Below are 8,527 nucleotides of genomic sequence, written 5' to 3'. Positions count from 1 at the left end.
ATACACTACCAAATGTAAAATGGATAGCCAGTGGGAAGCAGCCGCATAGCACAGAGAGATCAGCTCGGTGCTTTGTGACCACCTAGAGGGGTGGGATAGGGAGGGTGGGAGGGAGGCGCAAGAGGGAGGAGATATGGGGACATATGTATAGGTATAGCTGATTCACTTTGTTATACAGCAGAAACTAACTGTCCCTTTACTCCCAGCCCCAGTGAAAAAGGGGGCATTTGTGGACGAAGACCAGGGACTGAGAGGCCTGGCTGATGGAGGAGAGGAAACGGGGGGAGGGTGTGCATGCTGAGCAGAGGTGCAGAGGGCTCCCTAAAGTTCTTTTTATCAGAATGTGATCCCCCAAGGGCTCACTGCGGGTGAGAAGAGGCTGGGGCAAGACAAGATATGGAGGTGGGAAAAACCCACCCTGAGTCGGTGACATCCTCCCCCTCAGAACCCTTCCCCCAACCCGCAGCTGCAGGGGGGAAAAAGGAAGAAGAAAGAGGTCCTCCCCCCATGCTAGCAGCTCGTAGTGTACGGTTAGTGGTGTGTGGAGGGGTGATAGGCCTATGGGTCTGATGAGAGCTCTGCCCAACAGTGTCACCCAGCCTGCCCAGAAAAAGTGCCCACTGACACAGAAGAACACATTTGTCACCTGAGAAACGTGTCGGGGGGAGAGGCAGACATCCACATGGGTGTGAGTGTGCAAGCATGCACCCGCATCCCCAGGTCTCTGCAGTCTGTTGGGGCATCTGTGAGAAGCGAGCATCTCTGCCCAAGCCTGCCTGGAGGGTTAAGCATGGAGGATTCTGGGGCCTGAAGGGTGCATGTGATGGCTGTGGTTTTTTTCCATGGCGGGAAATGACAGGTCATTTTCATAAGTCTTAAAAGGTCATGGGGGGCTTCCCTGGTGGCACAGTGGTTGAGGGTCTGCCTGCCGATGCAGGGGACACGGGTTCGTGCCCCGGTCCGGGAGGATCCCACGTGCTGCGGAGCGGCTGGGCCCGTGACCCATGGCCGCTGAGCCTGTGCGTCCGGAGCCTGTGCTCCGCAACGGGAGAGGCCACAACAGTGAGAGGCCCGCGTACCGCAAAAAAAAAAAAAGGTCATGGGGACAGAGTCCATAAGTATATCCTTTTGAAGGCTCACTCTTTCCTAGGGTGTCCCTGCAGCTGTTAACCATCCCTGCTTGATTGAAGTTTCCAACACCCCAGCCCCCTCTCCCAGACAGTGAGAGTGGTGTGTGCTGGTGACTCCCTGGGGGCCTCAGGGGCCTGTGAGAGTGAGTGGGAGTGCATAGAGCAGCTGGTGGCAGGAGTGAGGGGGCATGGTCAGGGTACTGGTACCTGTGGAGCACAGGGCATGGGGTGTAGGGACAGCGTGTGTGTAAATCAATTGCAGGAACCCTTGCAGGAATTCTGTAAACTGGAGATAATGTCCCCGTTTTCAGAACCCGTGTGCAACAGGGCCTGGATGCCAGGTAAAATGCCAAAACCAATCTTCAAATGAGTGTGTGCTCAAAAAAGGAATCAATGGGCATGCTGCCTAACTCGACCCTTGCGGAGGCTTTAGGAAGGAGGGTGCCCAAATGGGACTGGATGAGCTAAACTGCACGCCCACAATGCCTTGGATGTCTTAGGCCAGCCGGTCTGTGTTTCTGTCCTCTTTAGCTCTTTTGGTGATGGATACACATCTCCTTATGACACTCGACATTCCCTCAGTCCTAGACCATCGTGTGGCCTTCTTCTGTGAAGAAGATATGAGAGCAGAGTACGTCTCCTTCCCCACGTGTGCCACATGGGGTCTTTGCGATATTGACATGTACATTTCCTTTCGAGGCTGGACATCAGAAAGGACAGCTGTAACTCTGAGCTGCACCTCACCTACCCAAATGTCAGGAATGCCTGGGGGCTTCTCAGAGCTGAGGGGCCAGTGCTGTACATTTCAGCTTTTCCAGGATCATAATTTCATCTGAGATCCTAGAGGACAAACACCAAAGCCCATTTCTTGCCCTCTCCTGACCCCTCCATGCTTATTTCAGGGAGTGGTTCTACAGTAAACAAGAGGAGGGAGCCCAGCTATGAGGGCCTCCGGAAAGAATGTGCTGTGTGGAAAGGGGCTCATCTGGGGACTTCCCTGGTGGTCCAGTGGCACTCCTGATGCAGGAGACCCAGGTTCGATCCCTCGTCAGGGAACTAGATCCCTCATGCCGCAACTAATACCTGGTGCAGTGAAGTAAATTTTTTTTTTTTTTAAAAAAGGGGCTCATCTGTATAAACTTTCGTGAAGTCCAGCCAACATCAGGAAGTCAAGGAAGTCTCCTGAGACTCTGAAAGTCAGGTTCTGTCCATCTTCATTACCTTAACCCACTGACTGACTCCAGGAGGTCCTAATCTACAGATAGCATGTGACAGGCAGAAAAATGGCCTCCCCCAAATGTTCACAATCTAATCTTCAGAACCCGTGGACAGGATAGGTTACTTTACCTGATAAAATTGTTAACGTGATTAAGTTAAGGACCTTTAGATGGGGAAATCATCCTGTTTTATCCTGGGAGGCCAATCTAATCACAAGTCTTTGGAAGGATGAAGCTTTCAGGGCCATGGGAAGAAAGAGATTCAACCATGGAAGGAGGGGCAGAGAGATATGACATGAGAAGAACTCTACCTGCAGATGCTGGCTCTGGAGCTAGAGGGAGGGAACCACAAGCTGATGAACTCAGGCAGCCTCTAGAAGCTGGAAGAGGCGAAGGAACACATCCTCACCTAGAGCCCCCAGAAAGGAACCAGCCCTGCTGACACCTTGACTTTAATCCAGTGAAATATGTGTCAGACCTCTTACCAACAGAACTGTAAGATAAGAAACTTGTATTTTGTAAGCCGCTAAATTTGTGGTAATTTGTGATGGCAACAAGAGATAAGTTTCCTGAACTGTGGAGGAAGCATGATGTAATGGAAAGAACATGGCATAGATAAAGAAGCCACCCCTGCCACAGTGTGTGACTTTGGGCAAGTCACAAGTTCCTATCTGTAAAAGATGATATCTGACATCACTCAAGGGGTTCATGGCTGGAGATATAGTAGGTGCTAATTTTAGCAAAAGCATCGCTAAAAGTCTGTTGAAATAGCTTCAGAGTCAGGAGGGAGGACTGTGGGCCATCTGACAGCACTATTAAGGGGATTCGTGCAGCTCTTTGATCACTGAAGGCAGAGTGCCAATAGGTCTCCAGTGAGTGCCCTAGGCCTCTGCTTGGCCCTGTCTTGAATGGTGACACAGAAAGCACATTCATATATGCTGATGGCACAGAGCTCTAAAGAAAAGCAAATAGGGCTTCCCTGGTGGCGCAGTGGTTGAGAGTCCGCCTGCCGATGCAGGGGACATGGGTTCGTGCCCCCGTCCGGGAGGATCCCACATGCCGCGGAGCGGCTGGGCCCGTGAGCCATGGCCGCTGAGCCTGCGCGTCTGGAGACTGTGCTCCGCAACAGGAGAAGCCACAGCAGTGAGAGGCCCGCGTACCGCAAAAAAAAAAAAAAAGAAAGAAAAGCAAATACACCAAAAGGCAACCTCATGATTCAAACATTTCAGCAGAGCAAAATGATGGCTCCAACCACAGACTGAAATATAATAAAGATAAATAAAACAGCTAGAATCTGTTGAAAAATGAAACTTGGGGCTCAAAAAATAAATTACATAAGCATAGGTTGGAGGCAGTCCTGGCTTAATAATAGTTTATGTATAAATGTCTGAGGGGAGAGACAGTTATCAGTCGTTTTGGAGCTAGAAGGATCTTAGTTTGACCCACTTATTTTACAAATTAGGAAACTACACTCAGTGGGCTATAAGTTCATTATGAATTTACTGTATGACTAGGAGGGTTGGTGACAAAAGGCTGTCCCATAGGACTACAGCTTCTTTACCAAATATGCCAAACATTGTGCCGGCCACACCTACAGCCCCTTCTAAGGGGGGCCAAACCCCTGCTGATGAGGCAGCCCTAGACCCCCAAAATTGTGTTATGTGACCTCCAACTCCTCTGACCTCAGCTGACTGAGATAACCAAGTGGACAGCAAACTCAAGGCTGGCCTGTTCAGAGACCAGCCAGTGGCCTCTGGGGTGGCCTGGCCTGGAAATCAGAGAGGATGTGAGCTTATCAATTTTTCGTTCTCAGGAATTTCAGTGGGAGAACATGGAGATGAGCACTCAGGTAGCAGTGGGAGCAGAAGCGAAAGGATGCAGAGAGAGAGTCCATGTGGTGCCCGGAGTCTCCCACGCTTAGCAGTTGTGCCTGGCTCCGACCCTCTCACACACTTGGGGCAGGGGGATTATCCCGGCAGGTAAGCCAGCCTGACTATCACGGGGAGATGGGGTTGCTGCTACCTATCGCGAGCAGGGGGAGCGGGCCTGCACGCAGGAGAGTCGTGGGCACCCCTTGGTGCTTCGTGCCCAGTGATACGTTATCCACATATGGGCAACGGTGACCACCCCAGCCTGAAAAGGACACAGTTGTCGGAGCTCCGACCCCTTGGAAATGAAGGTCTGGGTTACCCACCAGACAAGCCATCTAGACCAGCATCAAGTGCTGCTTGAGAGCGAGGGGGAGTCTAGAATGGATGGAGAGAAGGAAGAATCTCCGCTGCAGCCTTAACACCAGCTACAGTAGTGTAGCTTATCCCACTAACCCTCCTAGTGTAAGGTTTTCTTCCTCTCTTTCCTCCTCCACTTTTAAGAAATTGTGACCTTGGAGAAGCAGTGACAGCATGACCTAAGGAGGGGCATGAGTGGATCTGAGTGATGCAGGCAGAAGCACACAGAGCCTCAGCCATCCCTGACCCCCTGGTCTTTCCACTTGGTGTGCTTCAGCCTGGCTTCCAACTGCCAGCATCTTTGCAGCTTTTCTTTGGCAGGCAGTGAGAAAGTGCTGGAAATCAGTACCTCGCACCAGAGCAGCTCAACCGATGACTGGTGGGAACTGGTGTACCCCCTAGCAACCTCACCCTGGGGGGCTAACTGAGGGCACATGGTCTACACTGGCTCTCAGCGTTTCCCAATGGCTTTGAGCCCCAGTTTTCCACCATGGACGTAAAGTGGTACCTCCTTATTACTTTAAATTGCATGTCCCTGACTCCTAGTGAATTTGAACATACTTTCATGTTTGTTAACCAGTTGGATTTGCTCTTCTTTTGATGTTAGATCATTTGTATTCTTTTTCTCCCCCCAGAATTTTATTTTGAAAATTCGAAGCCTAGAGGAAACTTGGAAGAATAATACAATGAATACTTACATGTCCTTCATCTAGTATGCCAGTCAAGGCTCAAACTGTTCTCACCACATAAAAGAAATGACAATTATGTGACATGATAGCGGTGTTAGCTAACCATGGTGGTAAGCATAATGCAGCATATAAATGTATCACATCAACACATTGTACACCTTACACTTACACAATGTTATTATATCTCAATAAAAAATGGCGCAGAGAAGTAGACCATTAGGGTATGTGTACACATATACATACACGCACATAATTTTTTTTCAATTCAGAGATTTGTTACAGGAAATTGCCCTTACCCAATTAATGCACTTATAAGAACTAGTTAAATGGTCTGTGAAAGGTCATTATCTTTACTTCTGATGCTGGAGTTTGGAGTCTGCAGGGCAGGCAGCTGGGGAGGCAAGGCGAATGGAAAGTGGGAGGGCAGGGATAAGCCAGACCCATGAAGACAGCCTGGAAGCCCAGTCAGTCTCTCACTACCTCCAGCTGTGATGCTGTGAGTGTCCTGCAAGAGAAGCTGTGCCCTCCCTGACCAGGTGCCACTGCTCTGGAACAAAAGCCCAGCTGGTACACAGTCCCAGCCCAGCTTCCTCTCTCAGTAAGGACGGCCTCCTGTTCCAGGACCATTTCTTATTATATCATCCTTTCTCCAATGAATTGAATTGCCATGTTCCCTTATACACAAACACCTAGTTTGGGATTCCTGTTTACCTATTGATTCCCTTTTACTTATTGATTTAAGTGGTCTTAGAGCATGTTCTGATGTTTGGTAAGGCAAATTTCTCTTTTTCTTTTAAAATATTTGTCCTTGACTCTTCTTTGAGATACAAATTGGAACTATCTTAATGGTATACTTTAATTTTGGAAGAATTGACATTTTTTTCTGATATTTTATCTTCCCTTCCAAAGGGAAGGGAAGAGGGAGTGTTGAGGGAGTTCCCCGGTGATCTAGTGGTTAGGATTCAGCACTTTCACTGCCAAAGAGATGGTTGCATTTTCTGTTTGTCCCACTTTTGCTTTGTATCTTTTAATTATATTGTATAACTTTCTTCATATGAGTACATATGAAGTCTTTTTTTTTTTTTTTTTTTTTTGCGGTACGCGGGCCTCTCACTGTTGTGGTCTCTCCCGTTGCGGAGCACAGGCTCTGGACGCACAGGCTCAGCGGCCATGGCTCACGGGCCCAGCCGCTCCGCGGCATGTGGCATCTTCCCGGACTGGGGCACAAACCCGCGGCCCCTGCATCGGCAGGCGGACTCTCAACCACTGCGCCACCTGGGAAGCTCTCTTGTTTGTCCTACTTTTGCTTTGTATCTTTTAATTATATTGTATAACTTTCTTCATATGAGTACATATGAAGTCAATTCTTGACTAAATTTACTTACTATAAAAATTCCAGTCATAAAAAAAAAATGTCCTGGGAATGTAATGTACAGCATGGTGACTATAGTTAATAATATTGTATTGTATATTTAAAAGTTACAGACTTCCCTGATGGCACAGTGCTTAATAATCCGCCTGCCAATGCAAAGGACAGGGGTTCAAGCCCTGGTCGGGTAAGATCCCACATGCCACGGAGCAACTAAGCCCGTGCGCCACAACTACTGAGCCCTCATGCCACAACTACTGAAGCCCACGCGCCTAGAGCCCATGCTCCACAACAAGAAAAGCCACCACAATGAGAAGCCCGTGCACTGCAACGAAGAGTAGCCCCCTCTCACCGCAACTAGCGAAAGCCCGAGCAACAAAGACCCAATGCAGCCAAAAATAAATAAATAAATTTATTAAAAAACAAGTTACTAAGAGAGTAGTTTTTTTAAATTAATTTTTATTGGAGTACAGTTGATTTACAATAGTTTCCGCTGTACAGCAAAGTGAATCAGTTATGCATATACATATATACACTTTTTTTTAGGTTCTATTCCCATATAGGTCATTACATAGTATTGAGTAGAGGTCCCTGTGTTATACAGAGGTTCTTATTAACAGAGTAGATCTTAAAGGTTCTCATCACAAGCAAAAAAAAAATGTAACTATGTGCAGTGATGGCTGTTAACTAGAGGTACTGTGGTAATCATTTCTCAATATATACAAATATTGAGTCATATTGTACACCTGAAACTAATATGATGTTATATGTCAATTATATCTCAATTTTTTAAAAATTTACATACTGTATCATAGTGGTTACAAGGGTAGTCTCAGTGCCAGCTGCCAGGATTCAAATCTGAACACTTAACATGTTACCAGCCAATGATCTGGGGTAAATCAATTAATCTCTCGTTCCTCAGTGTTCTTTTCTGTAAAATAAGAATGATAATAGTAATTGATCTCAAGAGGGTGTTGTGAGGATTGCTTAGAAGAGTGCATGGCATTATGGTGACTATAATTGTTATTATCCAAGAATTTTATAATTTTATAACTGAATTGAATATTTCCCCATTTTCAATTTGAAAAGATGCTTATTGCTAGAATAGGAAAAAAGCAATTTGTTTTCATTATATTTATCTTGTATCCAGTCAACTTTCCAATTTGTATTGCCTTTTTACTAGTTTTTTTTTTACTAGTCTGGAATTTTTTGATAATATAATCATATCAGCAAAAAAAAAGCTTTATAATTTCTCAGATAATCATAACAATTCATTCCTTTGTCTTACTGCATTTGATAAAACTTTCAAGATACGTTAAACAATGAGGATAATAACAGGCTACATTTCTGTCTACATTTTTATTTTAATAAAGTGATTTTAGTGTTTCACTATTAAGAACAGTACTTGCTATTTAGTAAAAAGTCTGATATATTTAAGCAGTATTCTTTTTTACTTAGAGTTTTTATTAGGAACAGTATCAAGTTATGCTGGCTCTATGTATTAAATATGGGAGCTTTTCTTCTTTTTCTATGACAAGTTTAAATGGCATGGAAATTACCCTTATTGAATGTTAGATAAAGCTCAGCTGTGGCACCAACTGAACGCAGTCTTTTCCAAAAGTAGATCCCTAATTACCTTTCTATTCTAGTTTTTTCTAAGATCAGTTGAACCATTCAACCTTTCCTCTTTCTTTTGGGTCAATTTTGGTAATTTATATTTTTCCTGAAATGTATCCATTGCCTCTAAATTTTCAAATTGTTTGCTGAGTAATTTTAAGTTGCACTTTTTAATAATTCTTTAATTCTCTCTTCTAACTGTAATAATGTTTTCTTTCTCATAACTAATGTTTTCTATTTTTACTCTCTCTTTTTTTCTCCTCGCTTGGGCTTGCAA

This window comes from Leucopleurus acutus, assembly GCF_964270905.1.
Source record: "Leucopleurus acutus genome assembly, chromosome: 7".
Classification (NCBI taxonomy): domain Eukaryota; kingdom Metazoa; phylum Chordata; class Mammalia; order Artiodactyla; family Delphinidae; genus Leucopleurus; species Leucopleurus acutus.
The sequence above is the reverse complement of the archived record's forward strand: the minus strand, read 5'-3'. Positions refer to the sequence as shown.